This window comes from Elgaria multicarinata, chromosome 4, assembly GCF_023053635.1.
Source record: "Elgaria multicarinata webbii isolate HBS135686 ecotype San Diego chromosome 4, rElgMul1.1.pri, whole genome shotgun sequence".
Lineage (NCBI taxonomy): Eukaryota > Metazoa > Chordata > Lepidosauria > Squamata > Anguidae > Elgaria > Elgaria multicarinata.
In genome coordinates this window covers 115,836,801-115,863,469 of record NC_086174.1, presented here as the reverse complement: position 1 = coordinate 115,863,469, position 26,669 = coordinate 115,836,801, and the positions used below count along the sequence as shown (strand labels likewise).

General features: G+C 41.0%; 1 protein-coding gene and 1 long non-coding RNA gene across 2 annotated transcripts in view; one reads left to right on the top strand and one right to left on the bottom strand.

The window, feature by feature from the left end:
• Positions 1–16,030, top strand: part of LOC134397948 (uncharacterized) — a 153,750-nt gene extending 137,720 nt beyond the window's left edge. Inside the window, exon 3 of the long non-coding RNA XR_010025390.1 lies at positions 15,954–16,030. This is a non-coding gene — a long non-coding RNA (uncharacterized LOC134397948). The remainder of the gene's footprint in view (positions 1–15,953) is intronic.
• The window catches only part of KHDRBS2 (KH RNA binding domain containing, signal transduction associated 2), a 400,529-nt gene that overhangs the window by 70,010 nt on the left and 303,850 nt on the right, over positions 1–26,669 (bottom strand). The window lies entirely within an intron of this gene.

Below are 26,669 nucleotides of genomic sequence, written 5' to 3'. Positions count from 1 at the left end.
TATCCAGTTGGAGTATTGTAACATGCTTTACATGGGGCAGCCCCTTGAAAGTGTCTGGAGACTACATGGGTGCAGAATCTGCATTGGTCTCTGATTCATTCTCAGGAACAATTTATTTATTTATTACATTTCTATACTGCCTGATAGCTGAAGCTCTCAATTCAAACAGCTGGTTGTTATCTTTAAAGTCCTATTTGGATTAGGCCAAGGTTTTCTAAAGGATTGTCCTTGAATCCTATATGATGAACTTAACTGATAACTCAGGTCAGCACCTGGGATCTTGCTCCGTGTCCTGCCATCATTTGAGATGTGATCAGCAGTGACTTGGGACAGGACCTTTTCAGTGGTGGTGCCCAGGCTGTGGAATTCCTTTTTCTTGAATGTTTGTATGGACCCCACAGCACAGGGGTTTTCTCAGGCTGTAAAGCCCATTTTATTCCATCGGGCCTTTGGTTTCAAGTTACTTCTTTGTTGTCCTTGCCCTTTATTATCATATGAATTATTGGATTATTGCTATGTTGTATTTGTTGATATTTTCTGATGCTCTGTGTTTTTAGTTTAATTTTGTTTTGTTTTTTACTTGGCATTTTAATATTGTGGCTGTTGGCTTATTTGCTTTTATTGTTTTAGCCATTTTTAAGGCCTCCGGGTGGAAAAGTGGCCTATAAATAAATAAATAAATAAATAAAGTCCAGAATGGTTAGAGAATTTTAAAAGAAAGCTTGACGTGGCAAATTAATTTTTGTTTGATGAGAACTTCTTTTTGTTTTAGTCCATAGGCTGCTGAATAATTAGTTAGATGCATGGTACTGGATTTAAGATTTAGCTAATTTGGGGGTAATGTCAACAAACTGGGGGAGCTGTAACTTATTGCAACATCATGTTCCTCACGTTTATAACATGCAAACAGTATGAAAATCTCAAAACAGGTGGGAAACATCCTGCAAAGACTAATAATACCATTCTGAGTTGCTCTCATTTGAATACAACTTTTCGTGTTTTGCTTTGCCTATTGGTAGGTGGGAATTGTAGGCCAAAGAATCTGGAGGTCCCTTGCCCCTGCTAAGGTGCATGCTGAATGATCTCTTAGGCCTTAGCTAGACCTAATGATTATCCCAGGCAAATGGAGGGGTTGTCCCTGCCTGCTCCCAGGATCCCCTGTGCGTCATTTGGATGCCCAGGGATGATCCTGGACAATCCTGGGATATAGGACTGGTCTAGCCATGACCTTAGATTGTGAGTCTATTACACATGGAAACCTAGTAATGAGAGACACTTGGTTCTTAAGATAAGTTTAACTAAACAAAGTCTGTGAGAGAAAATTTTCCCATCTCCCTTCCCCCAGCACCATCCTCTTCCACCTGACCTCCAGAGAGACTTTCTGGGAGCAAAAGTGAGAGGAAGGAATGGGAAACTTTTTTTAAATTAATTTCCTGAAGTAATCTATCTTAGGATCCAAGTCACAATGTCTAACATGGATATTTATTCCCCTTTGTTCTTATAGGAAAGTAAAGGAACCTCTCGTGCAAGCACTGAGTCATTACTGACTCTTGGAGGGACGCCAGCTTTCGCTGGTGTTTTCTTGGCAGGCCTTATAGCGGGGTGGTTTGCCGTTGCCTTCCCCGGCTAGTATTACCTTTCCCCCAGCTAACTGGGTACTCATTTTACCGACCTCGGGAGGATGGAAGGCTGAGTCGACCCGAGCCGGCTAATAACTGGAAACAAAAGTCACATGCACTTCCTCTCTGCACAGGTCATGGCAATGTATAAAACCACCTGCCACATTACACCTTTTCTGAGAGAAGTAAATAACGCCCTTTTAGTTTGTGTTTTCATAATCAGCACCGTGTCAATTCACGTCAACCATAACAATGCCAGATTTCCTCCTGTGAGAGCTAACTGTAATTATGGGCTGTAATGAGTGTTTTTAGAATGAGAATTGTATACTCCAAGGGAAATCTATGGCTCAGAACTTGCTACTCCTGGCTCTCTGTTTATTGCATGCAAACTTTTCTCTATGTCCTGAGTGATGATCTTGGAGTATCCTGTTTTTGTCTATAGGCCAATGTAGTTGGATTGGAGAAAATATTTGCTGCCATGAAATGTTTGATGTAGAGAGCATTTTAGGACTGAGGAAGAAAATAAACCAGAACCTGAGTTAATTTATATAATAAAATCTATAAAGTGACAGTTACAACAATTTATTGACTTACTGGTAATAATCTCTCTCTCTCTCTCCTATGGGTGTGAAAAGTAGGTCTTCCCTGCCTCATAATTCAATCTAGAGTGCTGTAGAGGTGATTCTCTGCCTCAATTTCAGAGCTGCTCCCCTCCCTCCCCCTTGTTGAATTATACATCGAAGAACCGTTCAGTATTTGGGTAACCGGTATTAACAGAAATGTTTACAGCTTCCTCATTTTTAAAGATAGATAAAACACACAGCAATAGCTCTTAAGGAGGGCTTTAGCCACACCAAGTTTGAATCAGATCCATTCATGCCTTGATTTTTAAAAAAGAATTCCCCACTCCAGCCTTCTCCAATTTGGTGCCCTCCAGATCTATTGGATGAAGCCCCCACCCTGCACCCAGCCACTGAAATAAAGACCCTGCCTGTGCCTGACTTAGCTGTAGAAGCTTTCTCACACACCATGCCAACCAGCCAGCTCAGCAACACTTTCACACTGGAAATGTGGATGACTGACTTCTATGAGTCCAAGGAGAAACACGCTCCCTCTCTCCCTCCACACCACCACAGCCAGAATCAGCAGCCAGTTAGTGTTTCCAACACCCCCAAACACTGCGATTGGAGGAGACCATGGTCAGGGACAGTGCTGTGGCTATTCCTAATTGGTTAGCCACAGAAGTCAATATCAAAGCTACCCCTCACCCTACTCAGCATCTTCCAAATATGGAGCTATTCAGTTTAAACACACACACACACACACACACACACACACACACACACCAGGATAATTCCAGAGACTTTGGGCAAATCTCCACTCTGATATTAATCGTTGGGTTTGGAAGCGACCAATCTCTGCTCTGGAAGATTGAATGCTCCGCAGATGTTTGTGGTTCCCAGATAATTCTGGGGTGGAGTGCACACCCCTACTATTTATTTATTAAATTTATATACCATCCCATAGCTGAAGCTCTCTGGGCAGTTTACATTATAATAAATAAATTTATTTCTTACCCGCCTCTCCATTTTGACAGATGTGTACAATACTTTGATGACAAGGTGTCTATTCTTAAAGGCTTGAAGCAGACTTAAAAGCACCAGTGAGAAAAGGATACATGAAGGTTAAAAGAAACTAAACTAATCTATCTGAAGCTACATCATGCATCAATATTATGCATGCTGATCATTATTAATAGAGGGGAAAAGGTCAGCAAAAAGCAAACCAAAGAGAAACAGAGATGAATGATAAGAAGCTAGATGCGGGATTTTGAGTTTTATCTTGAGAACAATGATGAAGGAGATGCAGTTTTAGGCATAGGAGGCATCAGCAATATGGAGGAGGCTTATCATGATCAGATAGATGCTATAACTTGGGCTTTAAAAATGCTGTAGGTGAAGTCCCTCACCAAATGTCCCAAAGAAAATGTTGCAGTCATGGGAAAATGAGACTGTTTGAAAAACAAGAAGGAGAAAGAAGAAGGAGAGTTCTCACAAAAACAGTGGAGTCCTGCAGGAAGTGGTATTGGGATGGGTATATTTAATTTATACATAAATGCTCTGAAGTTTGCAAAGAATACCAGATTATTCAAGATTGTGGATCTCAGGCAAACTGTGAAAATTATGTCTGGGCTGAACCTTCAGTTCAGCTGGACTTTGAAGATTTCAGAGGAATGGTTGGGCAGTGAAAACCCTCCTGAAGATTGGGAGGAGTGCATAGTTAGGTGGGGAAGAACGTGTGTGTGTCGGGGAGTGTTTCTAATGCTTACAGGTGATTAGGTGACCAAGGCTTGATTTTTCCTTGCTTTCAAAGAGTAATCACCTAGTCTTGTTCCTAGGGGTGACTGTAGTCCAAATTTTGAAAGCAAAACTTGGCAGAAGTGGGGCTACTAAGACCACTTTCCAACTACTTGGAGCAGCAAGAGAACAAACAAACACCCAGCTAAGTCATCCGACCTTCATTCTGTCTCCCTGAAAGTCATCCCCTCGCCTTCACATAGGAGCAAAGGTGGAAGTCGGGGGGGGGGGGGAGAAACTTTCATCTAGCCTTAGTAAAGAGCTTCAAAGGAATATCTCCAAAGCATATGAATGGGTAATAAATAAATAAACAATGAATATAAATGGCAGATGTAAATTCAGTGTAACTATAAAGTGATGCAAATATGACTCAACTTCATGTATGCACAAATGGGGGCTGAAATGGAAGGGGCTTGTGAGGCTGCAGAGAAAACCCATCTGAAAATGTCTCCTAAGTGAGGCACAGCAGTGAAAAAGATGAATTTAGTGTTTGGAATTATTAGGAAAGGGGCTGAATAGAAAACAGCAAGTATCACAATGCCATTACATAAATCACTGGGGCAGCCACAACAATGATTAGTTCTGACTGAGTTTGAAAAAGGATATCACAGAGATGGAAAATGTACAGAAACAGGCAGCTAAAATGACTAAAGGGTCATAATATTTTCCTTGCAAGTGTGTAGGATTTTTTAGTTTAGAAGAAAAGGTGACAAAGGCAAATATAAGAGAGATTTATAAAATTATGAATGCATCGGAAGTAGTTAGAAGTAGTCCTTGTGGTGGCCACTACACATTTTATATGGGTTTTACTTTAAGGTTTTATTGTTATATTCTTTTAACATTATTATTATTGTTATTATTATTTCATTTCTTATCCACCTCTTCCTCTGTTTTTTTTTTAAATCCAGTTAAGGTCTTTTATCAGAATTACTGTATTTATTGCATTTTTGTAAACTGCTGACTAATTTTATTTCACGTACAGCGCTTATAACAAAGTTCTATATAAATTATTATTATTATTATTGTTATTATTATTGGTATGGGCCAGAAAGAGACTGATCCATCTATTCCTGTTCTGTATACCATGTGCTAGAACATGGTATTTTATTTTATTTACTTCTCAAGAGGCATTTGGCTGGATGCTAGAATGCTGGATGAGATAGAACAGTATCTGATGCTGCACTGCAATTGTAGGACTCTTAATCCACTCAGGGAAGCTCGTTGGATCATAATAAGAGTGCCACGTGTTAAACGGCCACTTCAGCTGGTCATTTGAATTCACCACAATCCTCTTTCATGTAGCATACTGAAGTAATAACTAACATCTGATAGTCTTATCATTTCGCAGCTTCCTTTTGGCTGACCTGATAAGTAATCTCTGATAGCTTATCAGCGTTAACAGTTTCACATGCTGAACTGAAAAAAACTGCAGTCACAAGAAGAAAAAATGCATGACATTCACATGAGCCTTATGAATGAGAATGAGGAATTTCTGTATCAAAAGAAAGGACAAAGGAAAAAGCAATAGCAAAGGTAATCAAGGGGCAGGGGGAGGGGGCAACAAAGCCAAAGCAACTGAAATATTTATTAATAGGATTAGCATGCAAAATCCAATTTGGGTGCACAGTATTTTGCTAAAAGGGAATAATTAAAACCATGTACTAGACGTATATTATCCATAATGCATGCTACAAAAGATGATTAATCCCTAGCATGTTTATAGTACAATAATAATGCTGTCATAGCATGAAAAAAACCAAAGCAGTAGACGAAATATGTTAGTATTTACAGAGGAACTGCATGATTCTCCCTTCTTTCAGCCTTTAGAACTACTTCTGAAAATTCTCAATGAACTCCACTGATGTCCAGTTTGATACTGAGTGGATAAGTGATCTCCCACCATGCAATATAGATAGTAGTCAAGTTGTGTCTAGCTGCAATAAACATATGATGCTGCCTTCTACTGAGCCAGAAAACTGGTCCACCTGGGCTACTATTGAGCATCATCAGATGAGCTTTTTATAGCATGCTCCTTAGTGGCCACTCACAAATTTTCATGAGTCCTTTTCATGACGCCATCCGCCTCCTGCGCATTTGCTGCTCCTTCTGCTAGTTTTTCCATCACAAAAAACAACAACCAGAAAATCTGATTCCTTTGGCTGTGATGAAACTTGCCGCCATTTCCTGATGTGTGCAGGAGAAGCTGCATGCTAAAAACACCCACTGAATGAGCCACATGGTCATTGCTTGCTTCCTCTTTCTTCCCATGTGAAGAAAGAGGAAGCTGTTTGTCCTTGTTGTGGGACAGAAGCAGGACAAAAAGTGATGGTAGGATAATGTGATTTCCCCCCATGTGATGATGCTCACTGCCTATTCTAACTTGCAATGATCTTCCACGGTCTAATGCCATGTCCCAGCCCAGCGAACAGATAAAAGGAGAGATGGTCTCTGACATATGCAGGGCCCAGTTCATGAAGGACTTCAAAGGTAATTGTCGGTAACTTCAACTGAATTGTACTGGAAGCATACAGGGAGCCACTGTAGTTGATATAAGAGGACTGAGATGAGGACTGCCCAATCTTGTTCAAGTAATCCTCTCCAGGGGTGATGTGAAGTTGATGGGTTTTGAGAAGGTGTCGCTTACCTTTAGGAGTACTGTTAGGGAAAGTTTTTATTTTTTATTTTTCACCTTGTTCTGCTGCTACTTGTGCCTCTTGGGATGCCCATTGCCAGGAAATCTGGCACTTTTGGGGCTTGCTATATTTTTCAGTGTTTTTTTTTAAAAGGGGAAATAGCAATTTGAACTGCAAGTTGCACAAATTGCTATTTATGCAAGTTTTTAACCCCCCCCCCCAAATCCACCACTTGTCCTGACTTGATGCAGATCAAATCAGGATAGCTTGCAGGAAAGCAAGCCAACGTCCAGGGGCCAAACTGATGAAAGCTCAGTGAGGTCCACCCTCTGGATTGATTCCTCTGACATCCCTATGGTGGCCCAGCTGTGATCTTCATACCTTTTCTAATGAGGACATGGTAGTCCTATCAATCACAGGCATATCATATGATCAATATGCTGCTCAGCCTTTGAGTAGAGTAAACTTTAAGGCCAGATCTACACCAAGCAGGATATAGCACTATGAAAGCAGTATATAATTGGCAGGAGCCACACTACTGCGTTACAGTGGTATTGAAGTGCACTGACAACTGTTTGGGCCCATTGACACATACCATATACCACGTTCATAGCACTTTCATAGTGCAATATCCTGCTTGGTGTAGATCTGGCCTAAGAGTGTACAGCTGGCATTTGCAAGCAACTTCATCACAAGGAAATGTAATAGTAGGGAAATACTGCCAGTTCAGACAACACGCTAAGCCATGGTTAGTCTGCTAACCCTTTTGCAGCAAATGGTTAATGAGTGTGTTTAAACTGTGCTTATGTAGCTACCATGGTTAGGAATGGTTCACATGGCATGCTAAGTCATAATGCTTAACTCAAAATGCTGAACCACAGTGTACAGGGTCACAGTGAACAGGGTCACAGTAAAATATCAAGTAAGTAACCATTCAAACCATTCCTGAGAAAGTCAATGAAACAAAATATACTCTTTGGGTTCAGATGTGAATACAACTTTCCATTATTTGCATTGGTTTTATTTATAGTATTAATGTCTGCAAGACAGTAATTTTCTAAAGAGTTCTATGCTAGAACTGGCATGTCAGATTTCTACATTTCCCATACAGAATATCCAGTGAAATCTGTCAGGGAGTATATTTCACAAATTGGCTTTGTATGACATATTGTAGGGTCAAAGGGTCCTCAGACTAAAAATAGAATATTAAATAAGATAAAATCCTATTATAGAAACCTATTTGCCTTATAAAGCCTTATTATGAAGGGATGAAAAGGATTTATGCTAATCCATGATTTTAAACCATTAATCCAATTTTTTACACTGCCTTTACTACAGAGGCTTTCCCCATGTGTTATTCCCTGGTTTGCTAGACAAAATGAGAAGGAAGATTCTTTCAGGATCTACGGAATTATAATTTGAATGTTCATTGCTTGACACCCAAGTGAGCCATGACATTTGACTAAGACATGGCAATTTGTTAGCACTGCTTGCTAGGTTGAGTGACATTTCAGCCTTACCTAGATATTTTGTCTTAGAGTCTTCTGAAGGCCATAACTACTAATTAAATTCCAGGTCAGGCAATAGCTGTAGCCTCTAACCATTAATTTTTAGTTTACTTTATCCAGGCATAATGAAACACCTTTAGAAAAATAATAATACTTCGTCAAGTTGTATCTTACAGATTCTTACCTTAAAAGCGCTGATTATTTTTCTTAAAAAAAAAAAAAACCCCTAATATTTTTGCTCATCCATCAAGAAGGTGCTTATTTGCATGACAGGAGGTCACCTGGTGTATAATATTCTATTCCAATACAAATTAAACTAAACTGAATTATATACTCCTCTATCATTAATCACTGAAGGCAATTGGACATGACAATACCAAAAGTTGCAACAATAGCACTGGATATAGGGCCGTATACATGTTGAAAATCTACTTTCTGGCTCCTTTTTGAAATCTCTTGAAGATAATTTCTATTTAGGGCCCACGTGGCCCACTTCTTCATAGAAACCCAGGAATGTATGCTGAACATCTGAAGGGGTGTTGACTTAAGGATGCTGTTGACTTTGTGATGCGAAAGCATAGGGTCTCACATGCTGTTGCAGGCATCCCGTCAAACACAAATTTATAGCAGATGGCCAATGTTGATGATCAGTGGCAGGTCAAAGGTTTAAATGTTTTCCCATAGAGAAAACTCTTCCCACACCACAAAAGTATGTCAGAGAATAGGCGACTGAACCCTTCTTCGTGACACCCTAGCTTTCTAGGTGCAAGGAGGGATTGTTTGTTTGTTTTAGTGGTGGAGCATTTAAACATGAAATATTCCATAGACAGCTGAAATCCAGGGAACTGTGATTCAGCTGAATACATAAACGATGCTGCGGAGTTTTGAGGGAATCAGCATACAAAGTATCGTCATATCGACACACCTCAGGTGTGCATTGGTGCCTATGGGCACAACATTGCCTATGCCTGCTCGACAGTCACTTGAGCTGAAGCTCAAAAAAGGAGTTATTTTCCCCTCCAGGTCTTGGAATTTACTCTGCAATTTTGGTTTAGTTTTGCAGTTGTTTGGTTTACCATTACAAAGAACTTAAAGTTAAAAGGTCAATTTGATCAATTCTGTCTCTTTTCTGTGGATCATTTTATTGGAAACTGCTGGAGTTTTCAAACAGTTATTACTGCTGAGAAAACATTACATTTTTTAAAATGTCACCAATCTTTAGTTTAAACTGATGTTTAAGATGACTGAAATCAGAGATTGCTCCTGTAGTGAAGCCATGTTCATTTTTAATCTGATATTATAGGATGGGGCTAGTTTGGAGTTGAGAGTCTTTAACTGGATATTTTCAAAGATGGGACTCAGGGTATGCCTTTATTCTCATATCAGTGTGAAAATCATGAAGTAAAGCTGTAATTGATAGGATGTAGTATTTAGTGTGTTCTTAAACTGTGCTGGCTTTGTGGTAGTCACTGTTTCACAGTTAGCGATGGGTGAGAATTAGGTTTGGTGCATTTTTTTAATTGAGAGTTTATCAAAAATTTACATATTTCTCCATAAATGGGACAGAAAGAAGTAGAGATCTGAACAATGTGTATCTGAGAAAAAGTATAACTGACATATTCAGCCACAGAGCTTTGAGTGCTTAGCACTTAAACGTCTAGACTCAAATCCCTGTGTATTCAACCACGCTTGTGGTGTCAAATGAGGGTTGCCACCTCTTTTTTTCTGACAGGCTCCTCATTTTTAACAATCATATACTAGGCAGGTAGAACATGGTCCTCCCTATGCTGGGAATAGCTGTACCTATTCAATTTGACCAGGCAGAATTTCGTTCAGTTCATTGGTTGATAAGAACTTAGTAAAATTCACAACGTTCTTCTTGAAGAGGATGGAGTCAGTGTCCTCTTACCATTCAACAGTCTGCAGTCAGTCCGGAAAGGAGAAACATTGGCTCCCCTTGCCACTTTTTGCAGGGCAGAGGGCATAGAAAGGGGGCAAGGGGAAGCCGAAAGTGGTGGAGGAGAACATAGACCAGGGATTGACAGAACGTGGTAATTAGGCAAAAATCATGGCAGAGCAGTAGAGCATGGCTGAATTTAGCACTATGTCCCCAGCTGCTGTCAGTTGCTTCTGTGCACTTGTGCAGAAGTGAAAGTAAGAAATTAAACAAACTGGTTAGTGGAACAGTTACTGTTTTGGTTACTGTGAAAAGCATAGACTACTGAAGCCAGGTTATTGCTGTCTAGATAGGGGAATAGCTGCACCACCAACTGAAGCTGGTAGAAGGCACTCTGTGCTATTCAGGCCACCTGAGCCTCTTGTGACAAAGATGTCTGCAGGAGAACCCCAAACTATGAAGCTGCTCCTTCAGGTAGAGTGCAACCCCATTCAGAACAGACTGAACACACACTGTCCAGCCAGGAGAACCACTGACTAACAGCATCTCTGCCTTGTCTGGATTGAGCTTCAGTTTATTAGCACTCATCCAGTCCATTCTCACAGTCAGGCACTGTTCTAGCACATCCACAGTTCTGGTTGATGAAGATGAAAAGCAGAAACCGAGCTATGAGCATCAACATACTGATGACAGCACACTCCAAAACTCCAAATGACCCCGCTCAGTGGTTCCAAGTAGATATTAAATAACATGGGGGACGGGACGGACAAAACTGAGCCCAGAAGAATTGACCTTTGCTTTCACCACAATTCATTTCTCTTAACTGCCATCAGAGATTAGCATGATCTTAATTCTGCACCAATTTCTGTATAAAAACACGCCCATAGATTAATTACAAAGGAAAGGATGTGCCCTATTTCCTTAGAGTTACTATTAAATAATAAACAATTTTTACTTGATTGGTGATGCTTAATTTGATGTATCAAGATTTTCTCAGCTACAAATGTTTGATTTTTCTAAAGTGATGGAGAAAAAGATTGCACACTTTCTTGTCTGCTAATAGACTGATACTACAACATTGGAAAGATAAAATGCAATGGATTGAAGACCTAAACAACACTACCAACATTTGAAAGAGTGGTATATAGGTGCCATTTATGAATGGGCTTACATTTGGATTTTTGATCTGCCTTTAATGAAGTTTAAGTGCAATTTACCCCATTTAGAACACTGTAATATTTGAAACTGAGGCCTTTAAAGTATGTAGTTACACTTGCATTTTTGTTTTTATTGTTTTGTTCTTTTAAAACATACAATAAAATTGATTAAAAATTTAAAAAATAAAGTGATTGAAAAAAGATAGTGGCAGACTCTGAACTGAATTAAATCATAGTACGCCTGCCCTACAAACACACAAGAGGCTTAACTATCTATGCTTACAGTGAGATGAGGCATGACAATTCAAGTCATGCCGTCAGCTCTCTAATCCACGTGATGGAACTTAATTCATATAATGGCTTTAGGACTGGTGTGTTAGATGAGCATTCCAGAGAGTACACACCATCATTGTTATCACTGCCTTTTCTATTTGCTGTGCCTTTTCACTAAATTCCTCTACTTTATCAGTACTCCATCTAAATTACTAAGGGTCAATTTGAAGATCCTTACTGAATGCTGAAAAGTTGTTCAGGGTATGTGGGCTGTGTATGCAAGCACACAATGAAGCAATCATGTAGCATGGTAACGTATCCACATGGGTTGAAAAATTGGGGCGTGGGTAATCAGTAAGGCAATTGCAGCAAATGCCATCCCATTTACTCTCCACATGCAGTTCAATATGAATCGTTCACATGACAGATTTAAAAGTCTAAGCCTTTTATTAATTGGTGGCAGCAATTGTTTTTACAAAACAGATACAATCAGAGTTCTGAATTTTGTCTTCCTGATAACTGATAAGCTGGCTATTTTATTTTTTAAAAGGTGGTTGTCAGAAAGGAATTAAATATTAGGGGTTGTACCCAATGGGTTACATCCAATGTTAGCCTAATGTAAGTTCCATTCATTTCAACAGGTCTGTTCTAAGTAGGACTAGCAATGACTACGACTCCTGCTGTACAGAGGGCCACCCATGGACAATCAGTCAAATTAGTACTATATGCTGTTGTTTATAAGGAAAAATCAATGCAAGCAGTGCTTTTTCTCATGCCTCTGCCTTGCTTAACATAGATGTTCAGCTAATTTGTATTTAGACTAGAGAATAAAACCACATTTTTAAGACATGATACTATAATTAACATCTTTGCACACTGCATATAGTCAAGTTCCATTAGCAACTGAATTGCATCTGATGAGTTTATACTGTATATAAATACTTCCTTGTTAAAATTTTAAATACATCTTTGTTCATCTTTGTGGGTTCCTGCTTGTGGGTTTCTGGTCAACAGCTGGTTGGCCACTGTGTGAACAGAATGTTGGACTAGATGGACCCTTAGTCTGACCCATGGCTCTTATGTTCTTATTTGCAACTGTACCCAGAAATAAAGAGGTGACACACAGAGAATTGGGTAAACTAGGGCCAAAACATGATTGAATTAATAAGCAAAGATCTTATTAATCTTAAAGCTGTGCAGGTCTCTCACTCAGATTAGCTAATAAGGGTGTGCCTGACACAGCCCCTGGCCTACAGACACACAGTTAGATGTCACCCTCCTATGGCCAAACCTTCAAGAGTTGAGGGTGCCCTCCCTGGGTCAGAGCTCCAGCATCCTAAGCTTATAAGTGTGCAACCCATTTAAGGACCTAAAAAGGCTCTTATCTCCCCAAGATTCTGGGTGGTAGGTCCTGGGAGCCCCTTTTCCCTTAAAGGTACTTCTGGGTGCTCACTGATAACTCACTCCCTAAGTGCTCAACTACACTGTACAACTTATTGTGATGAAATGAACCTATTTAAGGACATGACCACTAGCTAACAGCCAATTACAAACACTGACCACCCCCTCAGCTGTAGTGAATTAGAATGGGGTAGGTATATACCCATTCTAAGCCCTGCTCCTGCCCCGCCCCACCCCACAGCATCAGTATAATGATACAGCATGGGAGTACCTGCTGAGCTGATGACGCATACCCTTCAGAGTAATGATGTGTCATAGGAAGGGGGTTAGAATTGGGCTTCTATTCAACAAAAAATTCATATAGGAATAACTAAGTCACAACGAGCAGATCAGGTAGGCCCAACATCAGTGCTTTGCATCGGTGGGCAGTTACAGGGGGTCCAGAGGGGTCCATCCCTGCCCCTGAGCCTTCTGCAGCTGCCACCATCCTCTTCGTTGCCATCCCTGCCAGCCCCACTGATAAAATGAAGCACCATCATCAAGCTTAGAGGTCCTGTAATGCTTCATATTAAAAGAAAGAGAGAAGTAGTAGCAATCCGAACCAACTAAATGCTGCCTTTGGGGAGGACACAGACAATGAGGGCCAGCCCCACTGATGAAAGGAAGCACCATGGCCATTATAGGGCTCCTGTGCCCTCATTGGTAGAATCACCCTCCCCACACAGGTTTACTTAAATATAAGGTGTTTATTTTTCTTTTATAAGCACACTTGGGACATGCAGGGAGGGGGAACTGCTAATGAGGGGAGGGAGAGACTGAACTTTGGGTGAGCAACTTTGGCTGGGCAGTGGGCTTCTGCAGGCCACAGGTGGTGGTAAGGCTTTGGGCAGGGGGCTTCAGCAGTTGGGCAGCAGTGGGAAGGTGGCTTCTAAAGGCAGCAGGCCCATCGGCAGCACTGTCCTGAGATCCGCGTATGGGTCATAGCATAGATGTCATCAATAATGGGTGTTGTAGGGCTATAGCTTGGGGGCAGAACACATGTTTTGCCAAAGGCCTCATGCCCAATCCCCACAATCTCCTGGTACGGTTAGGAAAGGCCATTGTCTGAAATTCAGGGGAGCTGCTGACAGTCAGTGTCGACAATACTGGGCTAGATAGATAAAGGGTCTGACTTGGTATAAGGCAAATTCCTATGTTCCTATGATCACAGTTAAAAACAGCTAGACAGGGAGGGTGCAATGAGTATGGATGTTTGGCCAAAATAATCAAAATGTTACTGTTTCGTTCGTGCATGCCCAGGAACCATGAAGATACAGGAACAATGTTTTTAACAAATACTGTTCCAAAGAAGCCTACTTTGTAATAACTTGCACTCCAGTGCTATTGTAAAAGGTTCATGAAATGGAGTATCAATGAGACTACAATTCTGCGGGGAACATGACACGCTGGTAACACCAACACAACTGATTTTCTAAATATCTGCATTTTCTTGTACTGGGGATGCTGAAAAGTTTCTTTTAAAATCCACCTACATGAATCACTTATGTATGGTATTGTATTTAATGATATTGATTCGGGGCACTGTACCTGTAGTGCAACTTGCTCGAAGGGATATTTAAAGGTAATTTTCTTCCAGTCAATGTTGTAGAATTATGAGAATGAAAGAATGCAGAGAAGATTACTTTTCTATATCTTCACCATTAGTGACTGTTTTTCACCATCACTAATTTTCTTTTTCTTTAAAAAGATGACATATCACCTCCTCCCTGAAAGTCCCCCTATCTGCTTTCCCCCCCCAGGGCTCCAGGAATATATTTGTCTGGTAAACATGGATCTGAAACACTAACAAGGGTAAAAGAAGTTGGGATTTTTTTGTGTGTGGGGGTGATATTTCAGAGGGGATGTGATTGTTAAGGAAAAGATGAATCATGGTCCTCTCTCTTGCCTGGTTGCCCCTCCTATTTTTGCATGGAGAAGGGGGTGGTCATTGGCGCTTTGCTACATTTGTTTGTAGCAGATCATATTGCTTTCCCTAAATGTAGCGTGGTAGAAGCATGGGCGGCAAGCCCCACTTACGCAGGATTTAGAGCAGTGGTTCTCAACCTGGGGCACTCCAGATGTGTTGGACTGCATCTCCCAGAATGCCCCAGCCAGCTGGCTGGGGCATTCTGGGAGTTGTAGTCCAACACATCTGGAGCGCCCCAGGTTGAGAAAGGCTGATTTAGAGGATGCTAATGGCTTTCAAGATACCCATAAGCCTGGAGAATACCAAGTTAGAATTGCATAAAGATCAATATATTGGCACCTTCCAGGTGTCAACGCTATTGATGTTTGTTCTATACACTTACTGCATGGTTTGTTATTTTATGAAAACATGGTTAAATACTGTAATTCTTGATCTTGTATTGGAGGCGGGGGGAAGGACTAATATAAAACAGCTATTTGGTTTCATTACTGACAACATCTCAGCCACATATTTCCCAAGAGGCTACTATATCACACTGCACATTACCTTGGTTGACAGCTAGGGGGTTGTGTTTTATTAAAATGTTAAAATGCCAGCAATTTCTCTTTTATCCATAAAATATACTGTGTGTATGTTCTGGAAGTGGTCTCTGTAGAAAATAGCGCAGGGGAATAAAGCAACAAACATGGTAGCCCTTTGCCCAAATGCAGAGCATGCCTCTTTTCTCCTGCCACACAGAGAATTAGTGAGAAGTACAAAAGGGGACCTTCAGCGTTAGGGAGGATGCTTTGAGAGTCTAGGGCCAGATCTACAGCAAGCAGGATATAACAATATGAAAGTGGTTTGAAAATGGTATGTGTCATGGACCCCAACACTTGTAAGTGCACTTCAATACCATTATAAAGCAGTAGTGGAGATCCTGCCAAGACTGCATATCCAGCTTGCTGCTCTGCTAACAAATCTCTGACCTGAAGCTCCAACTCCATCAATTTCCTGAGAAGTTGAATATTGGATATCACACCCATCTACACTTCAGCCTCTTCTGCTTTCAGTGTGAGAGTTCAGTGCATGTTTCTGCACATGGCTTACCTGTTATGAATCATGACTCGTTTCTTTGGAGAGGGAGTCAATTTTCTGTCCAGGGCCCTTTCTACACCTAAGGATTATCCCAGGAAAATAGAGGGATCGTCCCTGCCTGCTCCCGGGATCCCCTGTATATCATTTGCATGCACAGGGATGATCCTGTGACAATCCTGGGGGAAAAGGAGGTGTAGAAATGGCCCAGGTCAATATTTTGGGGGTTGATTCCTTGCCCCATGGATTATGCAAGAAGATATTGTGATGAATAATTCCAACATAAAGGGAACTTGAGATCAAATGTTGGGACTGCCTTATATACAAATTTGGCATGGACAATCCTTTGCTAAGGATGAGGAGATATCCCCACCATTTCATTCCTTTATTGACCTGTGGGTTTGCTCTACTTTCCCAGCCCTCCTGAATTCTGCTTTAACTTGGAGAAATTTAAAAATAAATTCTAGAATTTGGAGCATGCACAGTCTGTCTGTTTTCTTGTACCCCCCTTTTGCATTACCCAATGTACTTAAGCTCCTATGTATTTGTGTGTGTGCGTGTGTGCAGTCATGCATATAATCACATCAACACTGCTTTAATTTGGTGGTGCATACATGTATTGGTAGAACACCACCCAAAAAGAATCATGATGCAATTATACAAACAGCCATACTGAGGCTGCTTTTTAGTAGTGTTTTACATATGTATAAATGAATACCAGTAATGCAGGGAAGGAGAAAATACAACTGAAAAAGCTGAACACTATGGCAAACTGTGCATGTGCAATGCTTTTTCCAAAATCTAGAAATATAAAAAGAAACAATGAGTTTTCTGAATGCATTGCCTCTACTTCGAAAGCAAGACTAGATAATTTCATACCCATAACCTGGGAAGAAATTCAGGTGAGGAGGAGCATCCCTATCCTTAGCCCCTAGACATCAGTAGAGTAACTGCAGATTGTATCCAGAGTGGACCAATCTCTCTAATTTTTAAAGTCACTTAAATCAATAGTGTCGTTCTTTGTTTTGCAGAAAGGTGTCACGTCACTTGCAGACAGTGTACCTAGAGGCGTCGTCTTCCTGTCACCAGCATTCATTGTTGCATTTGATACCTACAATTCACATCCATCATATTAGAACCACATTCCCCAAACTCCAGTCAATAAATTCCTAGCAGGGCTGTATTCAGGTAGAATTCAATGTAGCCAGTTGACCTTTCTTAGGTTCCAGAATGACAATGCATAGCAATCTTAGGTATAGCCAAAGATATTTCTTTTAGCAGAATAAACTTGTCTTGTCTTTCATGTATGGTCTTCAGACCTCCTGTCTTCCATTTCATACACCAAAGAGCAATTCTAATCTTCAACATTTTCCAACATGTCCCAGGTTTTATGTTTATAGCATATTTAAACCAAGCTGGAAAGCATTCTTACTAGTTCTTTCCTAAGCACTGATATGCAGCTGTTTGAAAGGGCACTTAGATACAGTATCATACCCTCAACCAGAGATTATTTGTGGTCATTACTGTGAAGGACAGGGGGTCTGACCTGGGTTTTGCTTTAATTTAATGTTGCTTTGTGTGTCTGCCAGAATGTGTACATTATTGTGATCTGAGCTTTGCTGTCCAACGTTCGGGTGGGAGGGAAAGAGCTGGGCGTGCCAGCCAAGGTCATTTTTGCCTGGCATTTCCAACTCCCCCTGTACCACCTGGGGATTATCAGAAGTGCTTAGAAGTCAACTCATTTCAGCTGTGGGAAAGAATGTGGGTCTTGCTTCTGTTGGGAGGGGTCACCCGGAGCCCAGGAAGGGTACTGGTTGGTTGGTGTGGATCATGGGCCAGGTGGCCGAAAAGGTATAAAAGTGTTTAGTGCTGGAGGGCCTCCATCTTCTTTGCTGGAGGACAAGCGTGTCAAGGGAAGATCAGGTCCAAGCAGTCAGGGGAGACTGCTTGGAGTTAGTTAGGCTTTTCTTTTGTTTTAAGTGTTAGGGTATTTTGGACAAGGTCAGCTGCCGCTGCGGCTGGGTGGTGGAATGACTGAACATTATTGGGGTAAATTGCTAGCTTCCTTTCCTCAAAACTCCTTTCTCACTCCTTTTCCCCTCACCTCCTTTCCCCATCCCTTTCCCCATCCCTAATGCTTAGCTTTTGCTGACCAAGGCCTTACATGTTAGTCTTAGTGGTGTTAATAAACCTGCTTTGGTCCCTAATGTGTGTTTGTGCTTTATTCTTGGAACATCTGGCTGGTCCCGGTTGTGAACAGGGCTAGGGAGGCGGGTTGCTTGGGAGTTTAGGACATTTGGTCCAGCAGCCTACCTTGCAGGGACGTCAGATGGACCCTGACTTCTGTTACAATTACCACTCCATCTCCTTCTTTGTGTGCCAGATGCTTTGGGCAAGTGGGGAGGTTCAAGCTGGGCTCTGCAGCAGACATTTGGGAAAGTGGGCAGAAGGACTTGCACCGCTTCTTTCCCATGAAGCTTGCTTTGCCTTGGGCTTTGGACAGCCAGAAGCAGCATGGTGGAGGAGCAGACCCTCAAGGGGGAAATACCTGGTGAGTGGATTTGTTAAGTCCCACCCTGCAACCCACCGGAAATCATATTACATACATCTCTGATGCAGCCATGGAACTTGCCTTCTTTGCTTAGTAGCAAATCACAGATATGAGAACTGCAACCATTTCCTGTACAAATATGCTTAAAAAGGGTGAAAGAATGAATTCTCATCCACCGTTTTTCATTGGAGCTCAGTTACATGAGCCACCCACAACTCTTAGTTTTGCAGCATAGGTGATCATGAAGCAGTCTTCTGTGGAGCCAGATTGTTTTGCTATCAGAGCGTAAGAGCTTTATAAAATCCCTTTGGCTTTTTTATTTTATTTTTTAGTGTAGATAGAATTTTAATTCCATCCCCCCGCCCTGTGACAGTAGCTACGAAGTGCAATGCTTGAATACCTTTCCTCATTTGTTTTTCATCATGTATCACTACCCAAAGGCAATCATTAGCTAATTTGCTGATTTATGGTTGCAGTTTATGAGCTTTAAGCAGTGCTAAACCACAACAGTTTCTTTTTTCAGCATTACAACAATGGGGAAACGCCTGTCACTTGTATGCCAAGCTACATATATCAAGAAAATGTACATGGAAGCACTTCCCCTGTAGGAAACGCCTAGTGTTTGTAGCGGCCTTTAGCTTCGGTGATACCCCCCAAATGCTCTCTTATTACTTTCCTGTTTTCTTCCAGAGCTACTCCTTCGACTGTCACCTATTTGTTGCACAGAAAGCCCTGCCAGGTGGGAGAAAAAACATGAAAACTGTCACCCATCAGAACAAGGTCACAAAACAACTTTAGTATGTGAACAAAATTGCTATTATTTGTCCTGGCTCCCAGTGGCATACATCCCGAAAAACAAATTGCTTTCTGTTGTTTGGTTCCCTCCACCCCCTTTTTGACAGGACCTGGGATCACAGGTATATGAGACTTTTGTTTCGCCTTTTTTGTTGTTGCTGCTATTTTTAAAGCCTTTCTATAAAACGCAAAGGCCCATATTCTAAATAAATCTCATGCTATGGACAGGGTAGCTTGTCCTAGCTCAATTAAAAACCCTGAAAAAGCTGTCATGTTAATTTGGTAGCTTCTGCTTCCATGCAATCCCCATGCAAGCCTGGATTCCCAGGGAAATCTCTATGCAGGGGAAAGAAAGTCCACTTTTGTCAGCCTGGTTGCACACACTTAAAACTGGATCAAACCCTATATAAGGAGCATATGTGTATTTATCATTTATTTAATAGATGTATTTACTGTTTCCATTTTTTTTAAAAAAAACCTCAAAGTGGTTTAAAAAAGAAATACATTAAAATAAAATGTTTATAGAATCATAGAATAGTAGAGTTGGAAGGGGTCTAAAAGGCCATCGAGTCCAATCCCCTGCTCAATGCAGGAATCCACCCTAAAGCATACTTGGCAGATGGTTGTCCAGCTGCCTCTTGAATGCTTCTAGTGTGGGACAACCCACAACCCCCCTAGGTAACTGGTTCCATTGTCATACTGCTCTAACAGTCAGGATGTTTTTCCTGATGTTCAGCCAGAATCTGACTTCCTGTAACTTGAGCCCGTTATTCCGTGTCCTGCACTCTGGGATGATCGAGAAGAGATCCTGGCCTTATAAAAGCATTAAAACCAAGTACTCATTATACCATAGTTAACAAACAAAATCAGAGTAAGCTTGGGTAATGAGATCAGTCTATAATTGGTGCAAGTCGTTGAAATGTGCACGTTGTGATACAACCAGCACGGCCGCCTCTGAGGTTCTTAATGACCATACAGGTCTATATTGTATAGATATATTGCATTATATATAAGCTGTTCAGGGCCTTATATGGCAACAGCAGGACTGTAAAGTTGGCTCGATAGCTAATGGGTAATGATTGCAGGGTGGCCAGGTATCCCATTTTAAAGAGGACCACTCTCTATTTTGGAGATCTGACAGTGGGCAGTCCTCTATTTGAAGGACTCCTCTATTTGAAGAGGTGTCCCGTGCAAGTCTGGTTTAAAGTAACCCTGAGAAGGGAGAGCAGGTGCGTTCAACGTGCCCCTCTACAATGAGCACCTGGACAGCAGACGGAGGAGGCACACAGGTCACCTACCCTGTCTTCACCACTATGGTGAGATGTATTATATTTCTATCTGTAGTTATTTCTACATTTGCATGCAAACTGGTGTCTTGTTTTGTTGTCTTTCTTTGATGCTGCATTTCTTCTTCTTTTTTGGCAATGTGTAAGTGGCTACTCTGTATATTTACCAGGGGCTCATCTACACCTTAGGGTGTACTGGTATGACATGAGGGGGGAGAATTGTAGACTTACCTGCTTCCATGATCTTCCCCCAGTGTCGATACAGCTGTGTGACATCACGGGTGCCTTTCTTTCTTTTTCTTTTTTTAAGAGGAGCTGCATGTGGTGAAAATGTAAGGAACTGCGTGCCCAACCCCGCTGCCATCCCAGGGATAGCAAAATTGCTTCCCCCACCCCCATGGGCACAGAGCCACCCTGCGCAGCTCTATGCCAGTTTGAGGACCCGGGATGCTGCGCCATACCAGCCACGATCCTTGGGGTTGACCCAGGACTGTGGAAAAAACAGGACATCCCCAGTTTTAATTATCGCAGGGAAAGTCTGTGGTCCTCCCCTGCTGACCCTGGGATCCCCTGTGTCATTTGGACACACAAGGAGAACCTAGAGACAACCCCAGGATAACTGCATGGTGTAGACATGCCCCAGGTTTCTACAAAGATGTCCCCCCCTTTACCTTTACAATCACAGCTACATCCAGAGGAAATATTTCCCTCTGTCTGAGGTGAATCTCCTGCCGATCAGTTTCATTGCCTGAGTTCACCCTTCCCACATAACACCGGCAGTCACACAAGTAGACTACTTGCAGGAACAATGATTTGTTGGGATGATTTAGTTGCAGTAGGCTCTTTGCTATCTCTCTCTTTTCTGCATTACATAGAGGTTATTTTGGTGGAATATTCTACATCAATGTTAAAATCCTTAAACCACATTTGAATTTGACCTTTATAGGTCTACTTCATTGGAAGAGCAGGGAAAAACCCAGTGAGGAATAAATTTCCCTTTAGAATAATTCATTTTTATTAGACCCATGGTTTTTTCTTTTTTTTAAAAAAAAAAAGCTCTGTCATTTAGGATACTATTTGACAGTTTTACTAAAGCATCCAGCCTTTAAGATGTTTATGAGAATTGAAACACATTTATTTATTGGGCTTTAAAAAGCTGGCTTTAAAAATATATTCTGGCCATAGCTGACTAGCAACTTGACAATTATTCACCAATCATCCTGAATGGTTATGCATTAATTTTCAGATTGATTTTCTTATATATTGCTGTATGAGTCAAGTCTGATGAATTGTTGCAAAGATTATTAAAGGCTTCGAGAATTCCCATGTTTTATTTTAGAATGGAATGCTTCAGGTCAGTTTGCCAAAGAATAATTAACGGTGCAATCTTATGGAGGTCTACTCAGAATTAAGTTCCATTCATTTCAATGGGACTTACTCCCAGGTTTGCACTTATCTGGGGCTAAGCCCCATTGAGCCCAATAAGAGTTCTGTCTGAGAAGTTGTGCTCCATGACTGCCATTCTATGGAAGTAATTCCCATTGAACTTAATGAAACTTACATCTGAGAGACGTACATAGGATGTCTCTGTGATGTGAAGTGCCTACATAATTACAAATCAAATTGTAGAAATCTACCCCAGTCCAACAAGAGGCATAGATATAAATAATAGGGCCATGCAAAGATCTTGGATGAGGCATGATGGGTTTGAGAAAAATATCCTCATTGGAGATATCTGGACTGCCTCCAAATACAAGGTCACTCAGGTCTGAAGAGTTTTGAGGAGAAACAGGAGGGTCTTGAGGCTTTAGACCTCCCTCAGAGCCTTGAGGGTGTTTTCTTGTCCCAATTTGATAAATATTTGGATGAACACACACACACACCCAGCACTGCAAGCTCTGAAGGCTCTTCATGAATGGAAATTGCCAGGAAGAGGGTAAAGGGTGAAGTTTTGTGACTTTTGTTCTCTAGCTTTCAATCAGGGCATGACTTTACCAGGGCTTTCCAATCACAGTGCTTTTGCTTGTCTGGCTGTGTGGGGCTGCACTGAAGGAACACATATAAGAAGCTATTTCAAGCAAATTCCTTGCTTTTTACAAATTGTATAGCCCGCAGCAGCCAGGCAAATAATTTATGTAGTTCATTGTCTTCTTACCTGTGTAACCTTCCATTATTCCAATTCAGTGCAACCCTTTTGTAAAATCCATTCCTAATTTCCAATCTCTTACATTCTTTCTTTCTTTCTTGTTCCTGTTGTTTGCATCTCTTGAATCTAACCTGTGTTGCTACTGTTATTTATTCATAATCCCTTCACCCTTCTGAAATTGTGCAAGAAATGTACCCAGGGGTACCTCTATGTTGTACAGTATGTAGGGATCATTTTATTGTGGTTTTTTTTTAATCACTTTTAACATTGTACTGATTTACTTCTGCCCTGAAAGGCAGCAAAGAAATATTACAAATAAATAAATAAATAAATAAATATTATTTCTGTCCACCCCTAAATAAATAACAGGCTTTAGTGTATATATCTATGTCTGGATGGAGAGCTGGGGAGGCAAACAAAAAGGTGTTGTGTCTGCAATTCCTGAACCCATCTAGGAGCAGGCTGCCCACCGAGTCAGCAACGTGGGGTTGGAGTAGGGAATTAGATGGGTGGATTCAGTAATCCAACCTCCATATAATTTACAAGTAGTATCACCAGTGATCTGACCAATGCTAAGTGACCAAGTACAGTTGGACTGGGACACTACACTTTGGAAGACTTAAATACTTTCGCTGCCATTGATGTCTGCTGGCTGAAACCCTCTGAGGATGACTGCTTCTACAATTTTAAATTATTTGATACCCATATGCTGAAAAGTTAGCAATCCTGGGTACTTAAAAATGTTCCTTTGAACAATAATTAGAAATTTGCAAAATATGCAAAATACACACATTTTCAAATCAGAGACAAAGTGTGATATGCATTACTGGAATAATACTTTCTACTAGCAAAAGATACTCAAGGGCAAACTTGTGACACCATTTTTTTCATTCTTTCTTTCTTTTCCTAATGAGCCTCTAAAATTGACATATGGAAGAATTCAAACTGAATATCGAGGTGTGAACAGCCTGAAATATTAGAGCAAATACTGAAAGCGTTACTGTCATCTAATGTATTTATCCACACTTGCTGCTGAAATCTACTAGAAGTGGATGTGGTTTGAACTTTTCAGTCCTTTTAAAGCAGAGTAACGTTCCAAAAATAATTAGTAGATATGGAAATCAAAAAATGTTAGCTAAATCTGAAGCACACTCATTTATCCAGGAAGAGAGGTATGTTCCTACCAATGCCATATGAACTTGGATTCTGCATTCTCATGATAATTTATCCTTTTCATGTCAGACACCTCCTGTAATGTTATTATGTCCTCTCTAAAATATACATGAGAAATGCAATGGGTTTTTACATTTTCCAAACTATGCAACTTACTAGCAATCAACACATGAATATTTGGGGCCCTGTATTTAATGCTGGGTTTACACTATAACATTTATAATGCTGCGTCATAGTGAGTGAACTTTTGTTGTTTATTCGTTCAGTCACTTCCGACTCTTTGTGACTTCATGGACCAGCCCACACCAGAGCTTTCTGTCAGCCGTCGCCACCCCTAGCTCCCCCATGGTCGAGTCTGTCACCTCCAGAATATCATCCATCTATCTTGCCCTTGGTCGGCCCCTCTTCCTTTTGCCTTCCACTTTCCCTAGCATCAGCCTCTTCTCCAGGGTATCCTGTCTTCTCATTATGTGGCCAAAGTACTTCAGTTTTGCCTTTAATATCATTCCTTCAAGTGAGCAGTCTGGCTTTATTTCCTGGAGTATGGACTGATTTGATCTTCTTGCAGTCCAAGGCACTCTCAGAATTTTCCTCCAATACCACAGTTCAAAAGCATCTATCTTCCTTCACTCAGCCTTCCTTATGGTCCAGCTCTTGCAGCCATAGGTTACTATGGGGAATACCATTGCTTTAACTATGAGGACCTTTGTTGTCAGTGTGATGTCTCTTCTCTTAACTATTTTATCAAGATTTGTCATTGCTCTCCTCCCAAGAAGTAAACGTCCTCTGATTTCCTGGCTGCAGTCAGCGTCTGCAGTAATCTTTGCGCCCAAAAATACAAAGTCTGTCACTGCCTCCACGTTTTCTCCCTCTATTTGCCAGTTCTCAGTCAAGCTGGTTGCCATAATCTTGGTTTTTTTTACTGCAACCCAGCTTTTGCACGTTTTTCTTTCACCTTCGTCATAAGGCTCCTCAGCTCCTCCTCGCTTTCAGCCATCAAAGTGGTATCATCTGCATATCTGAGATTGTTAATGTTTCTTCCCACAATTTTAACTCCAGCCTTGGATTCATCAAGCCCAGCACATTGCATGATGTGTTCTGCATACAAGTTGAATAGGTAGGGTGAGAGTATACAACCCTGCCATACTCCTTTCCCAATCATAAACCAGTCCATTGTTCCATGGTCTGTTCTTACCGTTGCTACTTGGTTGTTATACAGATTCCTCAGGAGGCAGACAAGATGACTTGGTATCCCCATACCACCAAGAACTTGCCACAATTTGTTATGATCCACACAGTCAAAGGCTTTAGAATAGTCAATAAAACAGAAATGGATGTTTTTCTGGAACTCCCTGGCTTTCTCCATTATCTAGTGGATATTGGCAATTTGGTCTCTAGTTCCTCTGCCTTTTCTAAACCCAGCTTGTACATCTGGCAATTCTCGCTCCATGAATTCCTGGAGTCCACCTTGCAGGATCTTGAGCATTACCTTACTGGCATGTGAAATAAGTGCCACGGTCCGATAGTTTGAACATTCTTTAGCATTTCCCTTTTTTGGTATGGGGATATTAGTTGACTTTTTCCAGTCTGATGGCCATTCTTGTGTTTTCCAAATTTGCTGGCATATGGCATGCATCACCCTGACAGCATCATCTTGCAAGATTTTAAACAGTTTGGCTGGGATACCGTCGTTTCCTGCTGCCTTGTTATTAGTAATGCTTCTTAAGGCCCATTCAACCTCACTCTTCAGGATGTCTGGCTCTAACTCACTGACCACACCATCTGAGCTATCCCTGATATTATTATCCTTCCTATACAGATCTTCCGTATATTCTTGCCACCTTTTCTTGATCTCTTCTGTTTCTGTTAGCGAGTGAACTACACATGCACAAAACATCTGGGCTCTTGATCATAAACAACCAAAGATAAGAGTAAATGAATGGAAACTTAAATAGAATTTACTGAACAGAACTAGAAATGTTGCTTTTTCCTGTAAGTGTTAATTTTTTTATTGGAGTTGGTTAAATTAGAAAAAGAGGATTATTCTCTTTAGAACTGCAGTCAATAGCTAGAAATTAAAACTCTAATTATCCTTCTAAAGTATTTGAACACTTCTTTGGCTCTCATACAGACTAATACCTGCAATTGACTCCTAGGATTAACTCAAATAAGAGAAGGCATTCTCCACTCAGAATATTCCTTTTGAAATGCTTATGTAGGCCCACTTCAACAACGGAGCATTTCTTCAGCTTTCTATGCTGGCATTATATATATTTTTGCAGAAAATATGATATGCATTTAACTCACATAGTGCTTAATCGCATGGAAGCTTTAAATTTCTATATTGACAGATACATAGTATAGATCTGCTATATAGGCAGCCCTCTAAAACTAGCACTTCACACTAAACAGTTGCCTTTGCAAGATAAGAAATCATAGGTGGGCAACCTACAGCCCACGGAGGCTTGTGTTCAATAAGAGTTCTGTCTGAGAAAACATACATGAAGTTGTGTTCCATGGCTGCCATTCTATATGTTCCCTCTGTAGGCCTCACATGTCCTTATCTCTGATTGGAGATTACAAGGGGATTCCCATAGAGGGTGAGCATCCTGCAAGGGAATCCCATCATTATCTCTGATCCTTGATTGTATTAAAAAGAGAACAGGGGGTGCAGTGGCTCATGCTTGTCCAGCACTCCTGCAATCACCAGGTGAGTTGGCTTTGCTTTCCCTGCATGGAGAAGATGAGCAACAAATGAAACTGGGCAGCACACCTGTCTGGCACTTGCAGAGAAGGGAAAGGATGAGTGAAGCAGGGCTGAGTAGCTTCAGAT